General features: G+C 40.8%; 2 pseudogenes; both read right to left on the bottom strand.

Moving 5' to 3' along the window:
• Positions 1 to 677: 677 nt before the first annotated feature.
• On the bottom strand, positions 678 to 1,723 carry LOC124105247 (lysine-specific demethylase 4D-like; annotated as a pseudogene).
• Positions 1,724 to 15,414: 13,691 nt separating this feature from the next.
• Positions 15,415 to 17,307, bottom strand: LOC124105246 (lysine-specific demethylase 4D-like; annotated as a pseudogene).
• Between the last annotated feature and the right edge of the window lie 1,585 nt (positions 17,308 to 18,892).

Raw genomic sequence — 18,892 nt, 5'->3', positions numbered from 1 at the left:
AATTCCTAGAGGAAGAGTGGTTCAACACTACACCTTCTGCAAGGTTCATAGGGGTCATTTAGTACCCAACAGTGGCCCTGAAGAGCCTTCTAAAAGGCATAATAACATTGGAAGCAGTCAGCATGACAATTTCAGGGAGACAACATGGTACTGTTGTCCAGAGAGAGCAAGCATGGGCCAGGGTGCATCAGGAACCAGTAGGGGCCCCAAGGGTTGAAGATCAGGGGCACAGCAGAATCCAGGAACCATGGCAGAAAAAGGAGACCCAGGTCTTACAGACTGTGTAAATGCCATCCAAAGGCAGGCACTGAGGCTCTGGGTTGCAAGCTATTCTCTTGATGCAGATCAAACGATGACTCTTGGTTGGAGTCTGGAAAGTTGTCTCACAAATTGAGTCCCACTTTGCAAAGACCACAACCACGACTATCACATCTACCAGTTGATAGAGTTACGATAGATGGACAGCATTTCTTGACAGAGTCACAACAGGCAACACATGAAATTAATGACTGTACCAGGCTTTGCATCAGCTCTGTAGCCTTAGGAGGGGCATCTGGACCCTGGGCTTATGAGTACACTCAAGAGCTGCCAGCCAGCACATTTCTCCAGAAACAATAAGCATCTAGGTATCTCTCAAGAGCATCCAGTCCTCTCTGTGGTCAGCAGCTCTGGCTTAGTCACTTCTTGGACTCAGTGTGGTCCACTACTGCCCTGTCTTGACCGCATTTCCACAGCTCATAGCGCTCAGGTTGCAGGATGCGCAAAAAGGCATCCATGGAGAAGCTGACCTCTCCAGAGCTGCACTGAGACACTGCTTTACCATAATCAATCCATCACAGAATGGCGAAATTGATGCCCTCTGCACAGCTGAAGCCAGGGTTGAAGCCAGCATGGTAGCCATAGGGAAATGTCACCATGAACTCACCAGCCTCCTGAGTCATGTGGTTGAAGGGAATGCCATTCTCCTTGAGGACTGTGGGGGAGATGAGTGCCACCTTGTGCCTCAGGAAGGCCTCACAGCCCTGGGAACTGCCCAGGAAAAGCTCCCTGGTCAGGAGCTCCAGGCGCTGCCCGTGTTCAGGGGACACTGCACACCATGTTTTCGGCTCCCCAAAGTGAAAGTAGTTGATGCTGTAAAGCTCCATGTCCTCCGTGTGCCACGCAAAAGTGGTCTTCCACATGCCAAAGTACAGGTAGGGCGTGTTGACACCCTCAATGTCAACTCCACATTCCTGTTCCAACAGGTCCTGAATGGTTCCCAGGTGTCCCAGGTTCCACTCTTTAGTGTTCTCATCAAATAAGGAGCCACTGATGTCAGCACCATAAACTGGAGAGTGAGTCATAGAGGCAGTTCTTCCAGTAGTTTCTCTCCAGGTGTGGGGGAGTTCTATACTTTTCACTGTTTGCCAAAAGGTGATACTCTCTCACTGTCATGGCTTTCTTCATTTGGTGGTATTAAGTGAACATACCTGCTTTCGTTTTGTGGTATTAAGTGAACTACCTGCTGCAGGGGAATGACTATTAAGATGTCACTGACATCATCATAGAACTGCCTGGCTCTCCATTCCTTATGTGGAATTACCTTGGCCAGGCCAGCTCTGTATGCCGCGTGGGATTCCATGTAATTAATATAATTATTGAAATCTGAGAATTCTTCCATGCTTGTGTGGAATGTCAAAATGGTGGAACTTCTTGTCTGGGTACCAGAGTGAGCAGACTTCATGTCTGCAATATACTCAGCCGCAAACTTGAAGACCTCAAGTATATTACAGATTACTGAGAATGTTTGTGAGTTATACCTTTCCCCTTTTATTCTTTTTCTTTTTTTGAATGTTTGACTTATAGGTGAAGGCAGGCTTGATTTTTAAATAATTTCCCGGACTTGCTAACACCACAGTAACTCCATCCTGTTCAGAGTTTTCTGCCCAAAGAACACAGAGTATCTCCAATTGAGCAGGTACTCCAATGCAAATACTGGTTCAGCCTGCAGCTAGATGAGTGTCTTCAGTGGGGGCTTTCACTGTCTTGGATATGTCTTCTAATTCTCAGGCTTGCATGCATGAATAGCTACTGGCTCCAATGTACCAGGTATTGTCAAGTAGTTTTAAACTCTAAAACTAAAGAAAATACAGAATAGAAAATAAGTTATCTGATACTAGACAAAGGTGCCAAAAGCATATGTTGGAGAAAGATAGCCTTTTTAACAAGTGGTACTGGGAAAACTGAAAATCCATAGGTAGAAAAAATGAAATTTATTCCTTATCTCTCACCCTGCACAAAAGTCAACTCAACATGGATCAAAGACCTAGGACCAGAACCCCTGCACCTGCTAGGAAAAAATATATTCCCAAAACTCCAACATGTTGGCTCAGGAACTGACTTCCTACTCAAGACTCCTAAAGTGTAAGAAGTAAAATCAATAAGTAGGATGCCATCAAATTAAAATCTTCTTCACAGCAAAAGAAACAATTAAGAGTGTGAAGAGAGAGCATACAGAATGGGAGAAAATCTTTGCCACCTTCTCCTTGGAGAATTCATATCCGGAATATATTCAAAAAAGTTAATACCAAAAAAATAAATAAATAACCCAATCAATAAATGGGCAAAGGAACTAAATAGATATTTCTCAAAAGAAGAAATATAAAGAGTCAGCAAATATATCAAAAAATACTCAACATCTCTAGCAATTAGAGAATGCAAATAAAAACTATACTGATATTTCTTTTCTAGTCAGAATGGGAATTATCAAGTGTACAAGTGACAATAAATATTAGGGAGGATGTGGGAAAGGTGTACACTCATACATTATTGATGGGACTGCAAACTGGTAGGACCACTTTGGAATGCAGTGTGGGGATTCCTCCAAAAACTAGGAATGGAACCACCATATGACTCAGCTATCCCACTCCTCGGTATATCCAGAAGATTTAAAATCGGCATACTACCTACAGTGACCTAGCCACATCAGTGTTTATAGCACCATAATTCACAATAGCAAAGCTCTGAAGGCAGACTAGGTGACCTTCAACAGATGAATTGCTACATTTACACAATGGAATATTACTCCATTGTAAAAAAGAAGGAATTTATGATATTTGCCAGTGAATGGATGGAACTGAAGAACATCATGCTAAGTGAAATAAGCCAGTCTCAGAAAGTCAAAGTTTGATGAGCTTCCACTTTTTAAAGTTTGTGGGGGTAGCTTATTTTCCACTTTGATAAGTGGAAGCTAATCCAAAATAAGGAGAGAGAGGGTTGAAAAAAAAGAATAGAAAAAAATTCAGTGGAATAGACAAAGGAGAATAAAAAGAAGGGAAGAGGGATCCTTGTAGGGCAAGACAGTGGAGTGGATCTGACATAACTTTCATGTGTACACATGAATATACCACAGTAAATCTCACCATCATGTATATCCATAAGAGGATAATTTTTTTAAAAAAATCCCTATACGTAAAGAGCAGAAGGCTCAGTAGAGTAGAGGGAAGAGAAGAAGAGGAGAGAGGAGGGAAGAGAAAGGGGAAGTACCGGAGCTGGATTAGAACAAATGATATTCAATGTGGTTATAATTATGTCAAAATAAATCCTAATGTTATGTATTACTAAAAAGAACTAATAAAAAGGATCATTTTGGACTTTGTCCACTATGTACAGGTGTTCATGTGGACTCATGTTAATGAATGGATCTCTTGGTCATAGAATATGAATGCAAACTATCATTCAAACTGCTTTTCAACAGTTTTTTACCAAATTACACACCCACTAGCTCTGTATGAGGGTGCTCATTACTTTTCACCTCTGCAAATCATAGGTAAATATCAGGAATCTGGGTTCTCTTTTTTTGTACAGTTATCTCTTAGTATCTGGGGTGTAGGGAACTGGTTCCAGGAACTCTCTGAAGATATAGACATCCATGAATGCCCATGTCCTTATAAACAATGGTGTAGTATTTGCATATAACTTACATGTGTCTTCTGATGTACTTTAAATCATGTCTAGATTATTTATAATATCTAATACAATGTAAATGCAATGGAGGCAGTTGTTATACTCTATTGTTTAGGGAGTGTCAAGAGTAAAGGTCTATATATGTTCAATACAGATTTAATTTTTTAAAAATATTTTTACTCCATGATTGCTTGAATCCATAGAGGCAGTGGAACCCATGAATACAGAGAGTCAACTGTAATAGCTCTTTATATACTTGATAATATAGCTTTTTGTTGGATATGAGTATTACAATATCTATTCAAACTCCTTGGTTTGTCTTTACCCTCCTGTATCATGCCTTTTGGTGAACGAAGTCCCTCATCAGTTATAATCGAAATATTACTAAAAATAGCTAAAATAACTGGTGTGGTGGTTTCACACCTGTAATTCCAGCAACTGGGGAGGCTGAGGCTGGAAGATTGCAAGTTTGAGGCCAGTCTTGATGTAACTCAGTGGTAGAGCATCCCTCAGTTCAATCCTCCCTAGTATCAAATCACACCCACTAGCTCTGTATGAGGGTGCTCATTGCTCTTCACCTCTGCAAATCCTAGGTAAAAATCCTAGCATTCGGCTGTCAGGCAAAGGCATAGTGATATCCCATTAAGGTCTGTGTTTCCCTGATTACTAATGAGACTACATTTAAAAAAAGAACAAATGTGTTATGTGGTGACTTTCAAATGCCAAACACTGTTTAATTTACTCTTCACAAAATCATTGATTTAATCCTCACAATAACTTACAAGGAAAATCTTATGAACTCTATTTTCAGGTGAGGAAATAGAGTCATGGAAACATTAAGTGACATGATACTCAAATAAGATATCAGATATACAAAAAAAAATCTCAAAGTTGATTTCCCTTTAAAAAAAAAGTGACTTTTCACTTATCAAACTGTGATATTTGAGTTTAAGTGGACAAATACATGTATGTACAAAATAGACAGGACAGGGTCTTAGTCTGTTTTGTGTTGCTGTTACCAATGCCTTGTCCCTAGTGCAAATTTAATAAGGAAGATACAGGTTTAAGAAGAAGGAAAAAGTTTTATTACTTTGCTAGCAAAGCGAAGGCATAGGGGACTCCTGTCCCAGAGACTGTGATTCTGCCCATAAGGGGTCAAAGAAAGTTCTCAAGAAGCTATTCAAGCGCTATATTCTAGGGGTACCCTGACAGGGGATCCCAGGTTTGCCTGATGGGTACTGAAATTTATTTGCTAATTTTGAGGATAGTCACTTTCTAGATCTTCTGGTTCCCTCTCCTTCCTGTCGTGGGCCTGTGCTGAAAGACAGATAATTTGGCCTGGGATGGGAAAGGATAATCTAGTTTTCTGCTCGCAGGAAAGGGAGGGTGAGAGGGAGAAGAGGAAAAGAAAAACATGTGCATTTAAAAATAAGCCTCCCTGGCAGAGCAGCAAGGGCTATATTCAAAGCATGAAACGGACCACTATTACAATGGCACAATAAAATTCCTGAGGCTTGATAATTTTTGAAGAAGTTTGTTCAGCTCACAGTTCTAAAGGTTCAAGACTATGGAGCTTGGCCTGGCCTGTAATCCCAGTGGCTTGGCAGGCTGAATCAGGAGGATCACAAGTTCAAATCCAGTCTCAGCAATTTAGCAAGGCCCTAAGCAATTTAGCAAGACCCTATCTTTAAACAAAATATGAAAAAGAGCTGGGTATGTGCTTAGTGGTTAAGCACACCTGGGTTCAATCCCTGGTACCAGAGAAAGAGAGAACATGGGTGCGTGAAGGAGAAAATGAATTGGTGTCCTAAAATGAAGTCAGGCACAGTGCCACATGCCTGTAATCCAGCTTCTCAGGAGACTGAGGCAGGAAGATCACGATTTCTAGCCAAGACTGGACAACTTAGTGAGATCCTGTCTCAAAAATAAAAATAAAAAGGTCTTGGAGGTATAGCTCAGTGGCAAAGAATCCCTGGGTTCCAACCTTAGTACTTAAAAAAATAATAATAACATTAAAAAATGACTACAGATTGATTTTTTAAAATAGTCAACTCAAACGAGTAAGCAACGTCCTAGAACAGACCATCCAAAACATAAGAAATTCAAAGGGCCAAGATATATGTGGAGATGTTTAAGATCACTAATAACTGGAGAAATGCATGAGACAGTACTTTTTACTGACTTAGGAAAAATTAATAGGTGTGATGATACAGAGTACTAATGGAGATAGAAATTGAAAACCAATCTAGCTGTCCCCAGAAAAGTTGAAAGTAAACACAAATACAACTCATCAACCTTATTTCTGAGTATGAAGACATTCAGTGAAGTACTGTATGTGGTAGCTAAGTTGTGCAAGTAGCTGGGCATGGTGGCGCACACCTGGAATCTTGTGGCTTGGGAGGCCCAAGCAGAAGGATTACAAGTTCAGAGTATCCTCAGTAACTTAGTGAGACCCTAAGTAACTTAGAGAGACCCTCTCTAAAAAGAAAAAAGAAAAAGGGCTGAGGATATGGCTCCATGATTTAGGGCCACTGGGTTCAATCCATAGAAAAACAAAACAAAAAAAAAATGATGCGAAAGTAATCCATTTGTCCAACAGCAGAGGAAGGGATAGAATGAAAATTGCCCATTGACTCTTGAAGTTCCCGGGATCTATGTGTGTGTAGCAGTAGGCTTAGATTTTGTACACTGAGCATTCTAAAATGATGACGCAATGGGGAAGAAGTTGGTGAAACATAAACGACATACTACTTTTGTGTGCAGACTTATGGTTATAACCATGAAGATATGCTGACCTCATTATTTCTTAGAGTAAAGAAAAGCCTAAAAATAGAGTTCTTGCACAGAGAACAAAGAGAGTTTTACACTTATCTGTATATAAGTTTTTTTAATCAATTTCTCTTGATTTTACAAAATAGAATATAAGAAAAACTTATTGAACATGGACAAACAGGTAGTGAGTGTTATAGTCAGCTTTTTCACTGCTGTGACTAAATGATCTAACCAGAAAATTCTAGAAAAGGAAAAGTTTATTTGAGGGCTCACAGTTTCAGAAGTCTTAGTCCATAGAAGGCAGGCTCCATTCCTCAGGGCTCAAGGTAAGGCTGAACATCATAGTGGAATAGTGTGGCAGAGGGAAGCAGCTCACATCATGGTGATCCAGAAGCAGAGAGAGACTCCACTCTCCAGATTCAGATGTATACTCCAAAGCCATGCCCTAATTCCCACCACCTCTAGCCACATCCTACCACTTCAGTCACTAGTCAGTTAATCCCTATCAGGGGATTAATTCATTGATTTGTAGGTGAAAGCTATATTTGGTCATTTATCCTCCCACCTTCTTGCATTGTCTCACACATGTGCTTTTGGGGGACACCTTACATCCAAACCATACCAGGTAGATATGGGTGTGTTTTACTCAGAAGAATGCTCCAAATTGAGGGTGTTCAGATTGAGTGTGGCAACAGCAAGTAACATAAAATTCTGAATAACATTTCTTAAAGGATCTCCTCCACTTCTTGAATCTCTAGAAGAATAATTTAGAAATCGGTTTAATATGCCTTTCTTTGTACTTATAGGGCAAGAGAATAAACACTAATGAATCTACAGAGTGAAAATACAGGAGTGCCATGGAAACAGTGTTTTCAAAAAATGAGTAGTGTACTTATGTTTTTGTCCTTCAGAGCCCCCCCCAATTTTTTTTAAAGCAAAGACTTCTCACAACATCTATCTGTCTGGGAAAAAAAGTGTGATATTACTGAAAGATGATGAGAAGAAATCAGCGTCTGTTGTTCAAAACAGGAACGCCAGCCAAGGATACTGCCTTAAGGGACACTTTTCGGAATTCCCAAATTTCTCTGCATTGCCATATTCACCATCTAATTCTACCACTAAATTTTAAAATTACCATTTCTCACTTGGAAAAAAAAAGAACATATGGTCTTCTACTGAGATTGCTGTAAAGGCCTTGCTGGGATGATCATTTGATGGAGCTGACCCACCAACTACTAACTTTGCAAATAAATTTTCAACAAAACCTCTTGCACTTCTCAATTTCACTCCCAACTCCAGTGGCATACTAGGTGTCATAATTTCTCATCCCCATTTGGTTTTGCAGATTGGGCTGCTTTCTATTTTTTCATCCACTAACCTAGGAACTCAGCTTTTGGGGTTTGTTGAGACAGATCTCACTTTTTCTCTGCTGTTATCCTTTCTACTACTCAGTTTGCTTCAGAATACAATAAATGCATGAACCTTAGGTCTTCAGTGAGTATCAAAAATGAGTGCAACATGCAGTCATCGCCCCAAAATGATGTAGGATGATTCAGCAACCACCCTATCATATTCTTTCCTCCCTAGACTTTCCTAATCTGTCCCCACTCCCCATTAGAAGCAACCACTGACTAGCTTCTATGACTGCATATAATTCTGGCCCATTCTTGGAAGGAATATAAATGGAATCATAATCTTTTAAAAAGTACATATATTTAGTTGTCGATGCATCTTTACTTATTCATTTATTCATATGTGGTGCTGAGAGCCAAACCCAGGGCCTCACACGTGCCAAGCAAGCGCTCAACTACTGAGCCACAACCTGAGCCCTAGAATCATAATCTTGTTTTCTCTTGGAAATGGCTTCTTTAGCCCAACCTCGTGTTTCTAGCATCTATTGATTGTAGCATAAACTGAAGTTCTTTCTTTTAGATTTATAAGTCATATTTCTTTTTTATCATGTTTTTATTTTTACTGGTTCTTTTGAGTTATACATAATAATAGAATTTATTTTGACATACTAATAAGTGCATGAAATACAATTTGTTCTTGTTCAGTCCCCAGTACTTCCTCTTCCCATCCCCCGGTCCTTCCCCCATTCCATTCCCATCCTCTACTAATCTTTCTGCTACATACAATTTTTTTTTAAATTAGTGTCTTGTACATGATGGTGACATTCACTGTTGCATATTCAGACATGTACATAGAAAATTAGGTCAAAATCATTTCATTGTCTTTCCGTATCCCATCCTTCCTCTCTTCCCTTCATTATCCTTTGTCTACTCCACTGATCCTTCTATTATGTTTTTAATGTTCTGCCCCCAACTTATTGTGGAGTACCTTCCAGTTATCATAGAAAACATGTTGAGGATTGGCTTATTTCACTTAACATGATAGTCTCCAGTTCTATCCATTTAACAGTACATGCATAAAGTCATTATTCTTTATGGCTGAGTACTGCTTTATGGCTGTGTATGTATACAAGCTTTTCTTTATCCATTCATCTAATGAAGAATATTTCAATCAACTATTATTTTTCCCATTCATCTGTTCAGAGACATTTGAATTGTTCACACAGCTCTCGATTTTCTGAATTTGGCAAATACCTATAGGAACATATTTTCTAGGGTCACTTGTGTACTTAAGTTTATAAGAAATTGACAGTTTTTCAAAGAGGTTGTGTGACTGTCAATTGCCACAAGCTTGTGACACACAAGAGTGTCCATTGCCCCAAATATGGTATTGTTCTTCTCAGAGCAGTATTTCCACTAAATCTAGGGGTGGATCTTGGAATGATTTCTCATGCCCAGAGCACAACATTTGCCTCATATCCTTGTGCCTTTTAGTACTCAGAGGCATCTGTTTTCTCCAGGAGTTAAACAAAAGTTCATGAATTGGAAGCAGAGATTATCATCTGGCATTTTCTAATTCCTCACATCCCTGAACAACCTTGCAATGAAGGATTATAATGTCAGCAGGGGGCACAGATCTCCACTTTCTCAATCAAGACCTAGAGTGGTGTTCTAGTTTCTTGCCCTAGGAGCACACTTCAAGAGTTCAGCACTGGGGGCATTTATTTAGAAGAGCCCTTGGGGTACACATGGCCAGGGGAAAGGGAGAGGACTGAGGCAGAGTTGATCAGAGGGAAAAGTTGAGCTCAGGTTCAGGCTCAAAAACAGACTCAGCCAATCCTTCAAGGAACTCTGAGCTGAACTGGCCCTTCAGAGTTGGCCCAGGTGGAGCAGGGTGGCCAAATTTTCATGCCTCAGCATGGAGCAGTCATTGGATATGGGCTTCCCTGAGAAGAGCCATGGCCTTGGGTGAGGCATCTCTCCACAGCTGTAGGAACTGGGAGACGAAACCTGTGTCCCTGCACACCAGGGGCAATAAAACTTCATCGGAAGGAATAAAAGCCTCCATCTCTCAGTCCTTATCAGATATAAGTCCATGTGAGAACTTCTTTAGGCCCAGCAGCCCCCTAGGTCTGCTCCCTGCCAAGTAAATACAATGAGCTTCCATCTTGTGATCCCACCATCTCAATATTGACTTACTCTCCCTTTCAGTTGGACATTTCACTCCCATCCTCCTCTGCTCCTGGAGTTCCTGAGTTCAGTCTCTCAGCCTTGTTTTCAATCTCTTGTAACATTAGGAAAGACAGAATTGCCACCTGGATGAGATAGGATTAAGATATGGGATTTTGCTGCCTTTACTCAGGACCTCAAACATATATCAACTTCTTATTACTCATGTGGTCAACTTTACCTGGTGCTTCCAATTCTAGAGCTTTACTGAAATTCTGTGAAGTAAGGATGGCTGTTACTGAGGAGAGGTGGCTTGCTTCTCTGAAATATTTCTTTCTCTATCAAAACTAGCACTTTCGACTTCAAAAATACATTCTGCATTTGTCCACTGTGTGCAATTTCAACACTACCAATAAAATCTAAGTTAGCATTACTCTCACTTGTATTATCTAGATGGTCTAGCTGCTACTCCAGCCCTCACATTTTTCACAAGACTAAGCTGATTATTGCAATTTGGAAATCATATCATGTCAACTGCTGTTTTCAACTTCTAATGACTTCTTCTTTCAAGTTGCAAAAGAATCAAACACTTACCATGAGATATAAGGCCCACATACTCTGGCCCTGCCTCTTCTTCTTTTCTATGCCCCAGACACAAATGAGCTTCCTTTCTATTCCTAAGAAAACATAATCACTCTGCTCTGCATTTGGCCTGTTGCACATACGGATTCCCGAAAGTGGAAAATCCTGCTCTGGAGCTTAAGGGACTCAAAAATGTCTTCTGCTCTGTGAAGCTTTCCGTGACTAAGTGTCCCATTTGGGTCACTTGCATCCTAGGGAGTATATCCTCAGTGAGAAAAAAAGCAATGACATTTCTGTTTTCTCCAGTACTCTCCTCTGCATTTCTGCCATACAATTCCCTCAAGGTCACAAAGGCAACACTTACTCCTCCATCAATCCTAGAAACACAAGCTTAGCGTGAAAATTATGAGGAATACCCTTTAACGAAGCACAGACTGATCCCTGTGCATGTTTCTGGGACATTCCTGACTGCATTCTCCTACAAACACACTCCACCTGCTCTGGTTACATTCAGAACCTTGGCGACCTCTGAGAGCACAAGTGGGGAGCCCTACACTGTCCAGCCCACACCTTGAATGGGATCCCACATGCTTGAGTGTGTGAAGCTTGGAAAGAGCTTCCTGGCACTGTACAGCCTCCTGTCCACCACACCCAGAAAAGCCACATGGAGTCCAGAAAGACTACCAGTAAGAATAAGACATGGAACATACCTATATCCAGGCTGTACTAATGAAGGGAAGAATAAATGTGTTCCTCCAAAGCCTCAGACCCTCACAATGAGGAATTATGTAAAGAAACTAGAATTATAAACCTGTCACCTAGGATAAAACAGAAGGGACCCATGAGTTCCCTGAAATGTTTATAGATTTTCACATGTGTAGAGTTGTTAAAGGGGAAGATCTGTAGCTTTCAGCGGACTCTCAATGCCCATGGGGAATGCCACAGTTCATTTTAAGTCTAAAATAATAAGCTTAGCTATAAATTTTTAAATTAAGAAATAATTATATAAAAAGTTTATACTGTAGTTATTTAGTAAGAAATATGGTCAATACATGCATGATTTTAATAAAGAATTTAGAACTGAACCTAAAAGGTAATAAAAATGGCTTTAAAAAAGAACTTTAAAAGATTTTTGTACATCAGTGCCCATGCAGCACTATTCACAATAGTTAAAAGATGGGAAAAAAACCAAATATCCATCAATGAATGAATAGATACATAAAATGTTGTGGACGTACACACTGGGTCAGTGTCTAGTGTTGAAGAAGAAGAAAATTTTGATACATGTTGCAATGTGAATGAACACATTACACTAAGTGAAACAAGCCAGATACAAAACAACACATACTGTATCAATCCACTTGTTATAGGTGCCATAATAGTCAAATTAATAGAGAAATGAAGTAGAATGATGGATTCCGGCAGCTGGAGCAGTGTGTAATAAGAAGAATTGCCTAATGAGTAGAGTACCACTTTGTGGTGAGGAAAGGTTCTGCAGATGAATAGTGGTTGTGATGCTTATATAATTAGAATGTCTTTTATAGTCACTAAAATGGTTATAAATTTTACGTTACATATACTTAACCACAACAAAAATATTTTGATATTTAATGAAAGAAAAAGTTTCATGGAAGTTCATAACTGCTTTACTTTCATTGCAAAGTGTGTTTAAAGAGTTCTGTAGTATTATGAAGAATCTTCTGGACAGTGTATATGATCAAAGCATGATATATTCATGTTGGGAGAGGTCACAGTAAAACTCATTAATTTGCACAATTCACATATGTTAATAATTACAATTTGTTTTTTTTTAAGTGCTCTTTTTCTAGGGCCAAGGCTGTAGACAATGGTAAAGTGGTTGCCTCGCATGTGTGAGGCACTGGGTTCGATCCTCATCACCACATAAAAATAAATAAAGATATTTTGTGCCCATCTACAACTAGGAAAAAAAGCACACACACACACACACACACACACATCCTTCCTCTATATAGCTTTGGTCTCATTTTGTTTGTCTGATATTAAGATCCATGACTCCAGTGAGGTTTGTTTGTTTGCATTTTCCTTGGTACGGTTTTGGCAATTATATTTTTTTCTGTCTACCTGAAACACTGTTTAGATATATCTCTTTCATACAATTTGATATGAAGAATATATTTTAAGGGTTTCCCCCTCTTTTTTTTTTTTACTTTTTTTATTGTTGGTTGTTCAAAACATTACACAGTTCTTGATATATCATATTTCACACTTTGATTCAAGTGGGTTATGAACTCCCATTTTTACCCCGTATACAAATTGCAGAATCACATCAGTTACACATCCATTGATTTACATATTGCCATATTAGTGTCTGTTGTATTCTGCTGCCTTTCCTATCCTCTACTATCCCCCCTCCCCTCCCCTTCCCTCCCCTCTTCTCTCTCTACCCCCTCTACTGTCATCCATTTCTCCCCCTTGTATTATTTTCCCCTCACTTCCTCTTGTATGTACTTTTGTATAACCCTGAGGGTCTCCTTCCATTTCCATGCAATTTCCCTTCTCTCTCCCTTTCCCTCCCACCTCTCATCCCTGTTTAATGTTAATCTTCTTCTCATGCTCTTCGTCCCTACTCTGTTCTGGGTTACTCTCCTTATATCAAAGAAGACATTTGGCATTTGTTTTTTAGGGATTGGCTAGCTTCACTTAGCATAATCTGCTCTAATTCCATCCATTTCCCTGCAAATTCTATGATTTTGTCATTTTTTAATGCAGAGTAATACTCCATTGTGTATAAATGCCACATTTTTTTTTATCCATTCGTCTATTGAAGGGCATCTAGGTTGGTTCCACAGTCTTGCTATTGTGAATTGTGCTGCTATGAACATCGATGTAGCAGTGTCCCTGTAGCATGCTCTTTTTAGGTCTTTAGGGAATAGACCTAGAAGGGGAATAGCTGGGTCAAATGGTGGTTCCATGGGTTTCCCCCTCTTTGTTTTCTGGGTACACATTAGAAATAAGAAATTTATTAAACAACAATAATGTTACAAAACCTGCCTGGGGCCAGAACTACCAGACTCAATTGGTCAAAAGGTTTAGTTTCTTCAGGAGCAGTGGTGGGGTGGTCGCTTGGGAAGCAGAGCATGTTATACTTGTCAGGCTGTGAGGTGCACTGGGCCTCACTTTGGCAGTGGCAAGATCCAGGGGAAGGCTGATTAAGGACAGACACCTTGATGGAGTTTGGGATGAAGTAAAGAAGCTCAGTCAGGTTCTCTGCATCATCCAATGTTGACCCATGATTGTGGGGGCTAGAAGCATATACCATAGAGGAGGAAACAAGGACATAAGAAACAAGAGGGAGGCATGGCACCTAGACCATGGTAGGGGCCACAGGCACAGCCATGTTCAGGAGTGGTCTGAGAGTCCCTGAGAGATGCTACAACTTCCTGTGGCAGCCTATAGGGTGGGGAGATCCACTTCCTAAGCCACAGTGAGCCCTAGTTGTTATAGAGGGAGAAAGCATCAGGCATCCTCAGAAATGTCAATTCTTGAAAGTAACAGGGAACAGGTACTAGAGACAGGCACATTCCAGAATTGCTGTATGGCTGAGAACATTTATGGTTCCTTCCAAGTTTCCTGAGTGGATCTGCCAGCACTTCGTTGCTATAATGAAATATGTGAGGCAGACTACTTGGCAAACATAGGAATTTCTTTTGACTCATGATTTTGGAGAATGAAAGTCCAAACAGGATGATGAAGTCACCTGTAAGGGTGTCTACTGGCTGCATCATATGGTAGGGAGAGCGTGTATATATCTCTGTGTATATATGGTCTCTTTCCCTCTCCTTATAATATCACTAGGATTCTATCATGACAGCTTGACCCTAAGGACGTAATCTAAACTAAACACATTCTAAAGGTCCCAACCTTAAACACTATACACAGATTAACTCTCCATTCTCTTAAAACCATTATCATAAGACTCACTGTTTTAATCAAGTTTTTCATCACTATGAACAAAAGACCCAACAAGAACAACTTAGGAAACATTTATTTGGCTCAGGGTTTCATAGGTTCCATGGTTGGTCAACTCCATAGCTCTGGGCCTCAGTGAGGCAGAACATTGCAGTGGAAGAGTGTCTCACAGAAAAGCAGCTCAGAACAAGGTAACCAGGAAGCAGAGAGAGAAAAATCAATACTCATCAAAAGCAAAATATAAACCCCAAAGGCCCCCAGTGATCTACTTTTCTCTAGCCACACCTTATGTGCCCACAGTTTTGACCCAGTTAATCCATATCACTATATTAATTCAATGATTAGGCCATACCTATTGTGATCTAATCATTTCTCTTATAGAAATTATTGCATTTTTTAACACTTGAACTTTATTGGACACATCATAGGTAAACAATAGCACTCATACAGGAATAATTCTTCTGAATGAGTTCAGGGGGACGATTTATATTTAAACCAAAACACTAGGATTAGTGGTCTAAGACACAGTCACATTTACAATATATTCATTGGCCAAGATTAAGAGCATCCATTGGTGACCAAGACTTCTCCAAAGTCAAAGGTTCAAATACCTCTAGTGGCAAGAAGAATCTGGAGACCTCCACTAGATCCAGAATCTTGGATGAATAAGAGAGAAGTCCAAGCCTACAACCTCAGCAGGTGTCATGCAGTCCCCAGTACCATCCTTGGCAACTCTTAGAGGTGGAATGAAGTCAGGAGCAGTCAGTGGGACAATTTCAGGGAGATTCAGCGTGAAGTTATCCAGAGATTGCAAGCATGGGCCAGGGTGCATTGGTTTATCAGGATCTAGTGGGGGACCAAGGGTTGAAGATCAGGGGCACAGCAACATACAGAAGCCTTGGCAGGAAAATGGGGCCCAGCTCACACAGATACAGAATCGTTCATCAAAGCTCTATCCTCAAGCAAGGGCTGATGCTCAGAACCTGAAGCTGTGTTCCCTGTGGCCACCATTAGGAGTCCTTTGGTCTGTGTCATGACAGTAGGGTCAGGAGCCTCCAATTCCCAAGAAGAAAGACGATTGACAGTTTTGGTCCGTGACCCGATCCTTCCAGACTTTGGGAAGCAACCCTTAACTGCAGTCCTGGGCTGCATATAACCATTTGGGGATGATATGCTACAGGACGCAGGACATATTGGGGTGCAGCCACGACTCCCACAGCCTGTGGCTATAGGACATTTGAGGCATCTTTTTCGCTGCCTGCGGAGGTGTCTCAGGCTAGGCGCCAGTCTCCCGGGAACCTGTCTCTGTTTTGCTGATGCGGTGGGCTTGTTGTGGTCCAGAGCTGCTGGGTCTTGCCAGAGTGGGAAATGTCTCAGGCTGGGGGACTCTTTCCTACGTGAAAGGATGTCCCTCCAGGTGGTCATCGCCTGTCTACCAGGCGCTGTAGGCTCAGTGTGGTCCACTTCGGCCCTGTCTTGCCCGCATTTCCACAGCTCATAGCGCTCGGGTTGCAGGATGCGCACAAAGGGGTCCATGGAGAAGCTGACCCTGAACTTCCCACAGCTACACTGAGACGCCACTTTGCCATAATCAATCCATCGCGGAGTGGCGAAATTGATGGCCTCCGCACAGTTGAAGCCATGGTTGAAGCCAGCATGGTAGCCATAGGGAAATGTCACCATGAACTCACCAGCCTCCTGAGTCACGCGGTTGAAGGGAATGCCATTCTCCTTGAGGACTGTGGGCGACATGAGGGCCACCTTGTGCCTCATGAAGGCCTCACAGCCCTGGGAACTGCCCGGGAAAAGCTCCCTGGCCAGGCGCTCCAGGCGCTGCCCGTGTTCAGGGGGCACCGCGTACCACGTTTTGGGCTCCCCAAAGTGCAAGTAGTTGATGCTGTAAAGGTCCATGTCCTCCGTGTGCCACGCAAAAGTGGTCTTCCACATGCCAAAGTACAGGTAGGGCTTGTTGACACCCTCAATGACAACTCCACATTCCTGCTCCAACAGGTCCAGAATGGTCCCCAGGTGTCCCAGGTTCCACTCTTTAGTGTTTTCATCAAATAAGGAGCCACTGATGTCAGCACCATAAATTGGTGAGTCATAGAGGCGGCTCTTCCAGTACTTTCTCTCCAGATCTTCAAAATTCAGGTGTGGGGGAGTTCTATACTTTTTACTGTCTGCCAGGAGGTGATACTCTCTCACCGTCATGGCTTTCTTCTTTTTGTGGTATTGAGTGAACATACCTGCCTTCCCAGAGACCACCTGCTGCAGGGGAGTGGCTATTAAGATGTCACTGACATCATCATAGGACTGCCTGGCTCTCCATTCCTTGGGTGGAATTACCTTGGCCAGGCCAGCTCTGTGTGCCCCTTGGGATTCCATGTAGGCAATATAATTGTTGAAATCTGAGAATTCTTCCATGGTTGGGTGGAATGTCATAATGGTGGAACTTCGTGTCTGGGTACTAGAGTGAGCAGACTTCATGGTGCAATATTTTCAGCAACAAATTCTAAAACCTTAGATGTATTATATATACCTGAGAATGTCTGGGAATTATTTCTTCTCCTTGTCTTCTTCCTCCTTATTTTCTTTCCAACCTTCTTTACTCCCTCCTTCCTTTCTCTTTTAATTATGTTTATCTCTGAGGCAGTAACCCAGTCTTGAGCCTCCAATTCAATGACATATCTTTTCCAGCTTTGCTGGTTCACCAAAGGTACTCTATTCTGATCAGCAGATATTTTACCCAAATAAAATTGAGTATTTTCCAGTGGAGCAGGTACCACAATCCAAGAACTGGCTCAGCCTGCAGCTCAGCGAGTTTCCCTTTGTTGGATCTGTAAAGAATGATAATGATCAAATTATACTTATATTGTGTGAAGGTACAAATATGTAACAAACACAACCATTATAACAGAGCATTGTGGCCCATTCCTGTAATCCCAGCAACTCGGGAGGCTGAGGTAGAAAGATCACAAGTTCGAGGTCAGCTTCAGCAACTTAGAAAGATGCCTGAGCAACTTAGTGAGACCATATCTCAAAATAAAAAATCAAAAGGGCTTGGGACTGTAGCTCAGTGATAAAGCATCCCTGGGTTCAATCTCTAGTACCCCCTCCAAAAAAAATCCAATAATCATGTAGAATTATGATGTAGCAATAAAAATATTGGGGGGAAAAGCTAATCCCCAAACCCTAAACTCATAGCATTTTGTAAGTAGATTCTCTTACTTTCTTTTCTATGATCTTTTTTAGAATGATTTGGGTTTATGAGGCCATGAGCATAACCTTGATGCCAAAACCAGAACAAGCCCCACTGGAAATCCCGTAGGCTCAAGTTAAATTAATGGCAAATTTACAAAAATATTAAAAAAGGAATAAATGATATCTTTAATGCAGCTAGGTATTAAAAGAATAATATACCACAAAGGTTTTATTGTTTTATTTGTTTGATTATTTTAAAATTAACCTTTTAAACTTTGGATACTTAAGGCTTTAGTGGGAAACCCCAATTTTTCACTATATAGCTTTGTACAAAACTTGAGTTATGTAAGATTTTAATGAAAATATACTATCAAGAAAAAATAAATAAATAGAAGATTAATCATACGTCATGATTTTCAGGATGATTTAAAAATCCAGCAGTGTAATGGAAAGCAGTATGGATATTCCTCAGAAAATGTGGAATGGAACCATCATTTGACCCAGCTATTCCACTCCTTGGTCTATACCCAGAGAACTTAAAATCAGCATACTATAGTGATGCAGCCACATCAATGTTTATAGCAGCTCAATTCACAATAGCTAAGCTGTGGAAGCAACCTAGATGTCCTTCAATAGATGAATGGATAAAGAAACTTGGTATATATACACTCTGCAATATTACTCAGCATTAACAGAGGATAAAATTATGGAATTTGCAGGTACATAGATGGATCTGGAGAGTATCATGCTAAGTGAAATAAGCCAAACCAAAGAACCAAAGGCCAAATGTTCTCTGTGATAAGCAGATGCTGATCCATAATTAGGAGTGGAGGTAGGGAAGAACGAAGGAGTTTAAATTGGGCAGAAGGGAGTGCAGAGAGAAGAGGGGGTGTGGGGTGGGAAAAGTGGTGGAATGGACA

The sequence above is a fragment of the Marmota monax genome, unplaced genomic scaffold (genome assembly GCF_021218885.2).
Source record: "Marmota monax isolate L192 unplaced genomic scaffold, Marmota_monax_Labrador192_F-V1.1 WCK01_AAM20220418_F8-fsc00104, whole genome shotgun sequence".
In the NCBI taxonomy this organism is placed as follows: domain Eukaryota; kingdom Metazoa; phylum Chordata; class Mammalia; order Rodentia; family Sciuridae; genus Marmota; species Marmota monax.
The sequence above is the reverse complement of the archived record's forward strand: the minus strand, read 5'-3'. Positions and strand labels throughout refer to the sequence as shown.